Raw genomic sequence first — 13,712 nt, 5'->3', positions numbered from 1 at the left:
CCCTAAATAAAGCATGCAAATCAGCAAATTGGAAGTACTATGGTTCAAAGACGTATATCATACCCGCAGTCTTATTGTTAGTGTTGGTAACTGAACGTATCACTGATAATTCACGTGTGAAATCTATCTGTCTGTCAGTCTGTCTGTAAGTCTCTCCTGCATTATTTGACGAAAATAATTGCAGATTGGCCGACTTCGACAGTGATCTCCGTTCTGTTCTTCACAGTTATGATAAAGACATCGTTCTAAGGTCAAAACAAGTCGAAATTTTGGGACTGCTGCCGGAAGGAGACCGTAATATATGGTTGCATCACTACAGAAACAAGAAGAGCAAACGCTCGATCGAGTCACTTTCGCAGTTCTGAATATTATATGAGGCATCAGATGGACAGGAAGAAATTGCTATTCACAACACAATACAGATGTAAATAATTTGATGTAAAGAATAATCCTATAAAGTTTGAATCAAATCCGATGAATAGTTTCAGAGATATGATATTTCAATTTTTTTCCTTCAAGACATACCTGTGACCTTGAAAAAGGTCAAAGGTCACCAAAGCAGACGTCAAAGTGTAGAGGTCACTGGGAGTCACGTTCACATAAAATTTGAGCCCGGTCACTTTTATAGTTTCCGAGAAAAGCCCAACGTTAAGTTGTGTGTTGCCGAACAGAAAAGGCTAGTTATCTCCCTTGTTTTTCTGATAACGTTCGTAAAAGGCTACAGATGTAAATACTTTGATGTAAAGAATAATCCTACAAAGTTTCAATCACATCCGATGAACTTTGTCAAAGATATAAAATGTCTAATTTTTCCTTTGACGCTGACCTGTGACCTTGAAAAAGGTCAAAGGTCAACGAAACCATCGTTAAAGTGTAGAGGTCATTGGAGGTCACGACTAAACAAAATATGAGCCGGATCGCTTTGATAGTTTCCGAGAAAAGTCCAACGTTAAGGTGGTGTCTACGGACGGCCGGACGGACGGCCGGCCGGACGGCCGGCCGGACAGACTAACACTGACCGATTACATAGAGTCACTTTTTCTCAAGTGACTCAAAAATCGTCTGCTTCAGCGAACGCCGAAACCAAACGGTTGATTATCACGTGACACTTTTGCCATATTTAGAGTTGTTTGCACAGTAAATACAGCCGCGAAAAAATAGCTCCCTTGAAACTGTCTTGATTCCTTTGTGATTTAAAAATTACACAACACCATGAAAAATAATTATTGTCGATCGCGAATCTGCTTATATCAATAATACATTACAAAAATCTCTAAATATGTAAAAAAAAAATAAAAAAAAAAAAATCGGTTTCCTTGCCAGACAAGGAAACTCAAGGCATCCTGTCAGAGAGAGAATGAGCCGAACTCATTTTGAACTGAGGTCAGGATGTGTGAAGCTATGTTGCATTCGCAAGACATGCCTGGGCAAATAACCAGATACGGATCACGGGAAATGGTGGACTATATGTACATGGCCTTGAGAATATTGCGGAAGCACGTCTCTCGTAGTTTCCTTTGGTAGAATGTTTGTATCTTGCTTTGAGGGTAGTATTGCGGAAAGACACTTCTGTTAGCTCACTTTGGCAGAAAGTTATCTTGTCAAAGCAGCGGAATGAATGTATTTAGAATTAGAAATACAATGAATTGTTGAAACAAATCCATCACTTGAAGTTTCCTCCCGCAGAACGGAAACGTGTATCTAGCATTGCCAATGCATCCAAAACGGCTCTCCGTTAGTTCTCGTTGGCAAAGGCTTCTCAAGCATAATACCGTGACACGTCTCTGTTGAGTACAATTCATCTGATAGTTAGCCTTGAGAATACTGTCGAACTCTTCGACAGAACGTTTCTCTTAACCAATTTAACAGATTGAATTAAGCCTTGCAAATACCGACACCGCACATCCCTGTTAGGTTTTTTTTCAACAACAACCTCTTGTCCACTGGTCCATGCACGCGCAGCTGATGTCTTTCAGCACTTGGCGTCTGGAATTACCTGCTCATTATAGTTGCTGCAGAGCGTATTTGCATGTATACAGACATATTGAAGAGGTTTCGGAAACGAAACGGAGATGAAATCGCTATCTCCCCTTAAACTGCCGATGTAACACACGTTCGATTCCCTACAGAACGCCTGAGGTTCGTTGTTGATGAGGCCAGCACGCACAGAAATAATACATTCGTGACAACTGACAAGAATTTATCTCTACAAAAACAATTGGGCAGCTGGAAAATGTATGAAATCTCGTTCAATGTCTATGCCTTTGAATGGCAGTACTCTCATTACTACCGTATTCCGTTACAAGCGAACGTGTCTCAATTAAGGGAGAGTGAATGCTAACAACTCCTTAAATACAAAGTACACCAGAAAACATTTCCCCTGGACACAAAAGCCCTTTTACAACACTCAAAGACAATAGACTTCAAGGTTATAGTTAATCAACCGGTCGGTCCAGCGGTAAAGGCATTCCTTGCCGCAGGCTTAGACAAGGGTCAAGCTCGCGCCACTAATGAAGCCATCAGCGCTGAGCATCCTATGATGACCAGAGGGCAAAAGAGCCGCATGCCTGTCATGCTGTCTGGATGACCAGGCGGAATGTCCGAGCGGAACAAATGGACATGACTCGTCTCTGAGGTTAATGAGGTAAAGCCGTCGCCTCACTATAGCTGAATAAGACGAACTGTGTATTTGTGCACGTGCTTTGTTTCTTGGTCTTTAGGCGGAACGAGACACACAAAAAGATTGTTGTTTTTTCGCCCCGGGTTGTGTTACCATAAACTTGAAGGCAATGAAGAACGCGTATAATAATAATAATAATAATAATAATAAATGAGCATTTATATAGCGCAACATCATAACTTTACAATTATGCTCTTTGCGCTTGACACATCTAAAATTAAAACACAGTTATACAAGCATTTACATCTACATCCTTAGTCAACAACGCTTAATTAAAAGCATACACCTTCAAACATACATTACAAAAGATTCTTCCACTAACTAAGTAATAAAAACATGAATAAAATAGGTGGTGAAAAATCACTAAAACAACAAATAACACTACATGTAGCCTACTGATGGACTGAGAAAACAAAATCAGGGGTTGTATTTCCTGAAGAGGTGCGTTTTAAGTGCTCGTTTGAATGCTTGGGGTGACTGAGAGTGGCGGATGTGAAAGGGGAGAGAATTCCATTGTGTGGGTGCGCAGAAAGTAAAAGTGCGTTGTCCGTATGTTTTGGTTTTGGTGTGTGGAATGGTAAAGATGCGACAGTCAGAAGAGGAACGGCTCGGAGTTGTCTTGCTGGAGAATAGACGGTGAGGAGTTCAGAGAAGTAAGCAGGAGACGAACCAGAAAAGAAGTTAAAGCAGAGGGTGGACAGTTTGTAGTCAATGCGGGCTTGAATAGGTAACTGCAGTGTGTGAAGACTGAGTGGTGTTGCGTGATCTCGTTTTCGTGCTTTGAGAATGAGGCGTGCTGCCGAGTTTTGGACTTTTTGTAGTTTATGCAGGAGGTACAGAGGACAGCCAGAGAGAAGAGAGTTGCAGTAGTCAAGTTTAGAAAGAACTCTTGCCCCCCCCCCCACACACACATACACCCCAACCTCAATGCTCCAGGAACGTGGCAAGTGAGTCGTACTACACACGCGCTCACCCACCTATCTACAATGCTGGAATGTTGAGAGAGACGGAGAGAAAGGGAGCGGGGGAGGGAAGGGGACGAGAGAGAGAGAGAGAGAGAGAGAGAGAGAGAGAGAGAAAGAGTGTGTGTGTGTCAGTCGAAGGGCCTGGGCTCTGTAGTGTTCGTGTGGACGCCGGAATTTTCTTGAATCTGTAGCACATGATGAAATAGTGACAGTGTCCAATGACGTCCATTCGGTAAACTCGTGATCATGAAGATACACATTTATCAACGACAAAACCTATCACAAGACACCAAACACACACACACACACAAACCAAGATTCTCAAAATAAGCACAAACCCAACAAACCAAATTAAAATCTAGCGCATCAAGGAACACAACAAGCACTGAACGTAATGAGAAGGCTCCACCAGAACATACTCTAAACACTGCACGTCTACACGGTTGACTAGAGAGGATATTGACTGTTTGACTTCATCTTTGTCATGTCGCTGTCCCCGACAGAAACCCATTATTCTGACCCGTGCCTGGAATGACGGCTATGGTACTTAACTAATCGACTTCTTGGAGCTATATAGCAACACATATGGCAAATACACGCTTGGCGAGTTGCATATGGCGAACGTTCGCAAATGTAACGCTTGGCAAAATAATGTGCCTCACAGTACAATAATTATGCAATTAGACCATTATTCTGACCCGTGCCTGGAATGACGGTTTCGATCGAGTTCTTAGAGCTACGAGCGTGTCAATCTTGAAGTTATCTGGCAACATTTATAGGGATTTCACGTTTTGTGAGTTGCATGCGGCGAACGTTCGTGAACTTTTAGTGGAAGATTGTCTGAACAAGCCACAACTCCCTAAAGACAAGGTTGATATAACACCCTTAAAAATGCAATATATTCAAGGTCTTTGCTCAGATAAAACCAATAGAGAACTGAGGGCTCTACTGATCCTTCAAATATGTTTGCTTCTCGTTCAAACTATTAAACATGCGTGCACATCATGAAACATTTGTACAGGGTGTTTTCTGTTTGTTTTGTTTTTATAATCATTAAGTATAAATACTAACGGCGTCTTCCAACTTTAACAAAGTGTTACTGTGAGTGTGTGTGTGTGTGTGTGTTTGTATGTGTATGTGTGTGTGTATGTATGTGTGTGTGTGTGTGTGTGTGTGTAAGAGAGTGTGTGTGTGTGTGTGTGTGTATGTGTGTGTGAGTGTGATCGTGTGTGTGTGCGTGTGTGTGTGTGTGTGCGTGTGATTTATTAGGACGGCAACGTTAACACTTTTTCAAACTATTCCAAAGCGCTTTCCACCTGCTCAAGTCTTATCATCTTCCGCAAATACAAAATGTATCTTTAAAAAAAAAATCTTGGGAAACAATTTTGATTGATCGTTTTTCGTGTTTTACACCTCGTTTCACATTCACAAACAAGGTTGTCGAGTATGTACCTGATTGAAAAACCACACTTACTTACCCCTGAAGGAAAATGCGTTTGAATTTCACAACCTAAAACTACTTTATTGCTGTTTGTAGTGTGGGGGGGGGGGGGGCAGGGGGGTGATTCAAGTAAAATAGGTCTCCTGGACTTAGTTGACAGCGATAAATCGTCACTAACGATGAATGAGGGCTAACGAGGACTTGGAATTATAAAATGAGACTCTCTCTCTCTCTCTCTCTCTCTCTCTCTCTCTCTCTCTCTCTCTCTCTTCTTCTCTCTCTTTCTCTCTCTCTCTCTCTCTCTCTCTCTCTCTCTCTCTCTCTCTCTCTCTTACCTCACTGTTACCTCCCCGATATGTTTATAATACGAACGGCGAAACAGACCGCAACCTAATTTTACGCAAGGTTTTCTGCATCCATTATGAGTTGACAAACGCAAGTAGCGGAGGACGCAGAAAAGTGCTGACAAACGATTTCATTGGACTGCATAGCGTACTATTTATTCCTTCTGACTGAAGGTCGTTTTTGGCGTACGGCCACTGGAATGCTGTTATCGTTAAATCTGTACTGAACAAAATGTCTGAAACGCGCACGCACATATATACAGACACACAGACAGAACACACACACACACACACACACACACACACACACACACACACAAAGAGGCAATTCTTAAAAATGCATAAATTCGCAAAAATAGCTGATATTTGCGTCTATACACATTCCGTCCGGATTGAAACTCTATCTGTGGCAATGAGCGCTGAAAGTCCAATAAAAATTAATGATGTACTCGCCTTTGGTTAGTTTTTCTGAAAATGTACTAGCCAGAAAGCAAACTTTACTAGCCAAACCAATAATTTGTTTCAGCAACTTTACCCGCACTTGGCGAGTAGATGAACATTTCTACTCGCCAGTTACATGTTTCTACTCGACATTCAGGCCTGGGCAATCGGAAATGCCAGTGATAAATAAAGCATGTGTATGACAACATAAAACAGTGGGCAGCATTACATATAATGGGCTATTAAAAGTCACGTTCGTCAGTCCTATCATCACCAGTGATGACTAACTGCTAATAGGGTGGTGTCATGGGATGCAGCTCACTATAGCTGGGGAGTGATGTTTCAGTTATGTGTGTGTGTGTGTGTGTGTGTGTGTGTGTGTGTGTGTGTGCGTGCGTGCGTGTTTGCGTGCGTGCGTGTGTGCTTGCGTGCGTGCGTGCGTGCGTGCGTGCGTGCGTGCGTGTGTGTGTGCTTGGTGCCAATAGGCAAAATGTTGCCATTACGCTTAATACACGTCTACCATAATTATGCAAAAAGAAGGAACCAAGGTAAGAGGCAACATTTTGCCATTTTTCATTTTTAAGATTTAGAATCAATGCAACAGTTTTCTTCATGCATCGAGTCTAATAAACACAAAATAAACAAGGACATTTCTTCCATACTTTTCGCATTCACAATCCCATCGTCGCGTATGACCATTTTATTTCAAACAACTTCATTGAATGAAATAGACAAAGTGAAGAAAACAAACTCACTATCAATTCTAAGATTTATATAGAACCTCTGCCACAGATTTCTTCTTGATTCGAGTCCAACGGACAACGAAAAGAAGGAAGATTCTACCATTTCTCTTGAATTCACAATCCCATCGTCCGGTGACAATTTTATTTTCAAACACTGCCAACGATGCCTGCCTGGACAGATAATGGCAACCGGGAGAGAAATGTCCCCGGGGAGCAACTAAACTCAGCACCGGTGGGAACCGGTAACCACAGATATTCCCTCTCCCCCCATAATGATGATAAATCTGTCTTCTCTCCTGCTGCAGCATACCAGGCCTCCCTGGCTCCTTTGTCATATTTTCCCCCCAGAAAACAACTTGTGGCGAGACTGGCTGGGTAAGTTGAGTAGGGATGTAGAGAGGCAGAGGAATCACAGAGAGAGAAGGTAGAATAACATCGTTTCTGTCATAGCGTGACACAGTGCGGATAGGATTCGTGACGAAAGGTTGCAGAACAAAGACATACTGATTTTACCATGCTAGTCTTTTTCCCTTGTTTTGTTTTGTCGTTTGAGGCATGTATCCGTTATGCTGAAAATGCAATACGTTTTGTTGTTTTCGTCTTCTTCCCCGTCGTTAAAAATGCGACAACAGGCTTCACGTAATCACAAAATAAATCAGTACCAAAGCTGAAAATAGATAAATGTCAAGTTAAAGTAATTAATCAGGAACAGCCAATTACATCCATTCCAGTTAAGCCCTTCATCGGAATACCAGTATAAATGAAAAATAAATATACAGAAACTTCGAAGCATCATCCCTACTGAGAGAGAGAGAGAGAGAGAGAGAGAGAGAGAGAGAGAGAGAGAGAGAGAGAGAGAGAGAGAGAGAGAGAGAGAGAGAGAGAAGAGAGAGAGAGAAGAGACAGAGAGAGACAGAGAGAGACAGAGAGAGAAGAGAGAGAGAGAGAAGAGAGAGAGAGAGAGAGAGAAGAGAGAGAGAGAGAGAAGAGTGAGAGAGAGACAGAGAGAGAGACAGAGAGAGAGAGAGTGAGAGAGAGAGAGAGAGAGACAGACAGACAGAGAGAGAGAGTGCAAGAAAGAGAGAGAGAGACATACATACAGAGAGAGAGAGAGAGAGAGAGTGAGAGAAAGGGTGAGAGTCATAGACACAGAGACACATAGTGTGTGTGAATCGGAATCGGTGCATGTGTGTGTGTGTGTGTGTGTGAGTGTTCGCAAAACCAAAGTTCTGGCAAGCTGTCAAATGCTATTGTATTATTCAAATACAATCGCGAACACTGTCCCGCATTATCTATGCCCACAAACAAAGACCGAAGAGAATTATTTCGAACTGTGTCGTCGTTTTCTATGCATGGATCGCAGCAGGCAATGCATCCTCACTAGGCGCTCCCCCCCCCCTCCCACCCCACCTCTCTCTCTCTCTCTCTCTCTCTCTCTCTCTCTCTCTCTCTCTCTCTGTGAGCAAACAGAATTCAATTGCAACACTACATATATTTCTCCGTCTTTATCTACAATCAAAACAACATTACCTGCAAGAAAACAACAATCAACAACGTACCAGTAAATTCCTCTCGCGACAGGTGCAAATATCAACAGCAGCAAAGTTCAACAGCCACTCCACTCAATTACCCCAAACACTCTTGGCGTAAAGTTTTTGTGCAATACACAACAACAACAAAACACACACACAAAACTCCTTCAACGGCCTTTCACAGGTCGGAAGTTTGTGTGTGCAAACAGCTTGTTTACTTTCTCAGCGAAGTCTTTCACAATCACAATGCGTCGCAACGATCCAGTAAGGGGATCGCTGGCACCCGTAACTTCAACCTACCCGGTTATGTTCTGCGAGAGATCTTCATGCGGTGCTGCCTATCTTTGACGCCTCCTTGCACATATTCTACAAGAGCCATCGGGGATACCCAACAAACAAAAAGGAAGGATCGTCGATGGCGCAGCGGTGTCCCATGCGTGATGTTTTACGTTCAGTCTGTCGGCCTTGACTTGAACCACTAAAACCTTTACAAGCGTGTTCGTGTTCTCACCCTCTTAAAATGTACACGCTAGTATAATTTACTTCAAGACAGCTTGTAGTCATTTATTATTTTTTAACCTTGAACCAGTGACACCTCTTAAACGTTCACAGGCGTTTAAATCTTCTCATTCCCTTTAAGTTTACATTGTAGTATAATTTACTGCAGAACAACCGCTTTATATCTTTTCACAGAGGCTCAATACTTCCTGAATGGGTTTAGTCTAAAAGCAGCAGGGCAGCGATGCAATATTTAAACACAACATACATGACCCTTCACAAAATGTTCTTCCTTATTACTTAGGCCCTTTGCTTCTGTAACGTTGTTTGTTTTCTTGGCAGGGGTGTTGGCCCTACGCAAACCTCTGAACGAGGTGGTCCAAATTTGTCTGACCTCTATCCTATCCTTCGACCTGTCCAGCATTGGTGACCCTACCAGGAGCTGAAGCTCCCGCTGGCATAGCTCTCCGGGTTACTGAGGCACGCAAGCCATCACACCACGACAAGGAATGGACCGTGTGACAAAATGTTCTCCTTGTGATTAATTGTGAGGGCCTTGGACCTTGTTTAGCTTTTAGAGATTTGCATAGGTGTTCACAGTTTCACATTAAGAGAAAACGGCAGTAGTGAAACACGTGGTATAAGAAACGCCCATGAAAATATACTGGCTTTGTATTCAAGCACGCGGTATTGTGAGAGATAATAAAGCGCTTCACAACTTGAATTCTAAACGTTTACTGGTTTCCGGTGTTGCATATCATGTTCAGTTTCACATTATTGCTTGAACTTTTTAGAAGTTGCACTGAACCATGCAAACTTGTAATCGATATTAAAACTCGGTTTCACAAAATGTTAGTGTTCAGCGGTTTTGAATTTCACAGTGAGATTCAACGGAAGTGTTGAAACACATGGAAGGACTTGGTATGTGCCCAGACATGCACCGCAAGCACTGCCAATGCACCGTTCGGTGGTAGTGGGTGCACGGAGAGAGAGACCGAGTGCTGACTTGACGGCCTCGGCACTGACAAGCATGCTGTTTGTCTCTATGTGCACATTTTTGGCCTTAATGTGATTGATGTTTTCTGTCTATGTGCATGGTGTTTTGGCTTCACTGTGACTGCGTTAGTGGTGGCCTTAGTGAGAGTGCATTAGTGCGCTTTGCCTCCGTCGTGCCACACAAAACTGTGACCTACACACTCGCTGACGAAGTTTGTTGCAGTTTTTGTTGCTGTGCTTCAAAGGGAATATTAAACATTCAATTCTAAAGCTGGCTTTTTCATCATTGATTTGTCAGTCAAAAACAAGAACTTGCTATTTAAAATTCGATTAACCGACATTCATTGATAATTGATTGACTGATTGATTGATTGATTGATGGATGGATGGATGGATGGATGGATGGATGGATGGATGGATATTGGATGAGTGAATAGATGGATTGGTTAACTGTGTTTGGTCAAAATCAATGATGCAGTACCACAACAAAAATACAAACACAAGTAAACGAACGTCTAAAGATCGAATTCACCAAAAACAATCCGCGAATTCGCCCAGTAAACCAGCAGCTTGTCCACGTCCTCATAAGTGACACCTATGTCAATCAAACAACAACAAAATCCACTCTTCACACACACACAAAACAACCAGGCCGTTGATTTTGTGCACGTGTCCAAGTGGAGGTGTGCTCCTACCACCATTACAACCGGCACGGTTGGCCTAGTGGTAAAGCGTCCGCCCTATGATCGGGAGGTCGTGGGTTCGAACCCCGGCCGGGTCATACCTAAGACTTTAAAATTGGCAATCTAGTGGCTGCTCCGCCTGGCGTCTGGCATTATGGGGTTAGTGCTAGGACTGGTTGGTCCGGTGTCAGAATAATGTGACTGGGTGAGACATGAAGCCTGTGCTGCGACTTCTGTCTTGTGTGTGGCGCACGTTAATTAAATGTCAAAGCAGCACCGCCCTGATATGGCCCTTCGTGGTCGGGGCAAACAAACAAACAAACAAACCACCATTACAAAGGTTGGACGGACATGTTGTGGTTTACACGATAGTTTACACAGGAAGGCAGGTTTATTTATTGACGAGATTGGACTCATACGCAAACATCCACTGTCCTGAAAGGCAGGAGGAAGAAGCAGAGATGAAAGCTGATGTTTGAAATTAGGAAAATATTCCTGAAGATCAGATAGCTCTGTCTTTTTCAATATTTGCTCTGTGATTTCGACAACCTCCCTGAACAGTCTAAATATCGGGTGGGGGTGGGGGGTGGGGGGGCACCAGAACATAATTTCTTATATCAGTAAATCTTGGTTTCTGCATGGGAATGTTTATCCTTGCAACTGACTACTTTTTTTTCAAGAATTTGGACCGTCAACTGACCTCAACCGAAAGTCAGCCAGGACAGGCTTGGACTGCATAAGGAGACCGCAGTCGATACTGACTCAGTATTAATCTGAAAAGGTAGGCCTACAACCGTTTTCCGGCTTCTCCATTCCCAGCAAAACCCATACATGTGCGATGAAGCCGACCAATAACGAAAACACGCCCTTGACATTTACACAAAACAAACCCAGACATCACATTCATCTGCGACGGATTAAAACAGGAAATAGAACGGGAGCGTCTACTTGAAAAGGCCGAGCAGGAAATGGAAGCACCATTCTGTACCAACCAATCGCGCCTCGTGTGACAACGCCATTCATCCGGATGCCGGGGGCCCTCACCTGTTTATCTATGCAGTTGCCGGGCCTCTCACTATGGAGGTCGCGTCTGGGACCAGACAGATGTATACGAGGGAACTGTCACGACCAGACACGAGAAGGTCGTCTGATGGCCGGTGTGGGGAAATCGGCATGAACGTGGGGCACCTAACCATTTACCAATTCACTCGGATTATTTGCTCACTAGTTCCATCAGCGATCATATCAGTTCACAAGTGATTTGCACTGATGGCGACCCAGGGTATTTGACAAGGGTCAGAAGAGTACAAGAAAAGTTATCGTCCTCCCCGCGGTGTGCAAGACCATGTTCATCTCCACATATCTGCCCAGGCTTTCACTTCAAACATGAGCATCCTTTCGCTTGGACTTATAGCAACATTCATTTGCTTGGCTGCATTTTGTGCTGAGTGGGAGCTTTGTGCTGAATTTAGTTAGCACACAGGCACTTGTGTTAACACGATTAATTCGGCAAAACATATTAACTCTGCCAGGGAAACTGTGAGCCTGTTGCTTTTTTGCGTGTGTTTAAGTTGAAGGATGCACTTATCCAGTGTAACAGCACGAACAGATCTGTGATAGTGAACATGATCGCTTACATGAGAAAGAATCTACCTTTAGTTGTATCACACTTGGAGGTAGAAAGTTCCACGACGGTCATACTGCATCTTCCACTAACCAGGCTTACACCAGGCGTCGTTCGCTGACGCATACAAATTTGAAATGTCTGGATGAATCTGCATTGATACAGTATTCGCATACGTACAAATATCTCATCATTCAGAGTGAGAGACATTGACTGATTGGATCTGATGCCGGTCGAGAGCGGTATAATTTCCTCCACAGATTCTGAAAGCGATCCACCGATATTATGATCAGTGAAGTGGTCAAATGATCTTCTTTGTGTTGATTCGGGTCTTATCCCTTGAAGGTACCATCATTCTCGTGTAAATGATCATGTACACCGCCCCACATCTGTCCAGCCTTTGCATGTGTTAAGAGCACCCTTTTACCTGGACACATCCAGTATCTTTTACACGATTTATGTAAAGAGTTGGATATAGTGCTGAATGAATTTCGCAAGTGAAAACTGAGGGTATGTCGATCTGCAAAATCAATTCAGCAACAATTTCTCGCTCTGTGCCGGAAGTAGCCAGACGGCTGATTTTTGCTGTGGGTCCAAATAAAAAGGTGCTCTTACCCAATGCAAAAGCCGGGACATGCGCGGGAGGAAAAGTATTTTCTACCAAGATCGTCTCTTTCTGAATTATTGTAAGTCCAGGCAACCACTGTCCTTGGAATTCTTTTTAAACGTTTGTATTTGAATGCTTATGATGTATTAGTACTTTGTGTTTTTGTGTGTGTTCTGCACCACCACTTTCGTTTTTCATGTTTTAGATATTCAAACTTAACTAGGCTTCCAGTTTGCCTTTGACCTTTCTCTAGCGGTCTCGAAGCTTTCTCTTGGCGCAAGCAGTTTTGTTTTTGATTATTGTGTCATGTCCTTTTAAGCACATTCCCAAGTAGCAGCAATGGGGCGGGGATATAGCTCAGTTGGTAGCGCGCTGGATTTGTATTCAGTTGGCCGCTGTCAGCGCGAGTTCGATCCCAGGTTCGGCGGAAATTTATTTCACAGAGTCAACTTTGCGTGCAGACTCTCTTCGGTGTCCGAGCCACCCCCCGTGTATACTACATTGGGTGTGCACGTTAAAGATCCCACGATTGACAAAAGGGTCTTTCCTGGCAAAATTGCTTAGGCACAGTTAATAATTGTCTACCTTACCCGTGTGACTTGGAATAAGGCCGTGAAAGGTAAATATGCGCTGACATGGCTGCAATCTACTGGCCGTATAAAATTTCATCTCACACGGCATCACTGCAGAGCGCCTAGAACTGTACCCACGGAATATGCGCGATATAAGCTTCATTGATTGATTGATTGGACTGGGAAATAAAAAGGAAAACAACCAATAAGTACAAAACGCACTAGAAAAAAAAATGTTGAAACCACTCATTATCAATAAACAACCCAAATATGCTAACAAATTACAGACTAACGCAGTTAATGAAAGAAATAAGAACAAATAAAGCAAACAAACCAGTTGGGATTGGTGTGGCACAAGACAGATGGGCCCAAAATCCAATCATGCAAATTTTATTCAGTTATATAACGACGCACAAAAAAATAGCATGCGACTGACGAAGAAAACTTTCAAATTATGGAGTGTTCCCTCCCTCTGTCCCTCATCCCTCTTTCTCCTTGCACAAAGAATGGGGAACCGCTACATATAACCTGCAAGCTCCCAGAGAGAGGGAGTGACAGAGATAACAGACTGACTGAATTTTTTTTT

The 13,712-nt window shown here is 43.1% G+C and overlaps 1 protein-coding gene across 1 annotated transcript in view; it reads right to left on the bottom strand.

Moving 5' to 3' along the window:
* The window catches only part of LOC138953704 (uncharacterized), a 165,166-nt gene extending 156,449 nt beyond the window's left edge, over window positions 1-8,717 (bottom strand). The window contains exon 1 of the mRNA XM_070325593.1: window positions 8,174-8,717. The gene's annotated coding sequence lies outside the window, so the exon portion shown is untranslated. The remainder of the gene's footprint in view (window positions 1-8,173) is intronic.
* Window positions 8,718-13,712: the final 4,995 nt, after the last annotated feature.

Source organism: Littorina saxatilis, linkage group LG17, assembly GCF_037325665.1.
Source record: "Littorina saxatilis isolate snail1 linkage group LG17, US_GU_Lsax_2.0, whole genome shotgun sequence".
Classification (NCBI taxonomy): domain Eukaryota; kingdom Metazoa; phylum Mollusca; class Gastropoda; order Littorinimorpha; family Littorinidae; genus Littorina; species Littorina saxatilis.
The sequence above is the reverse complement of the archived record's forward strand: the minus strand, read 5'-3'. Positions and strand labels throughout refer to the sequence as shown.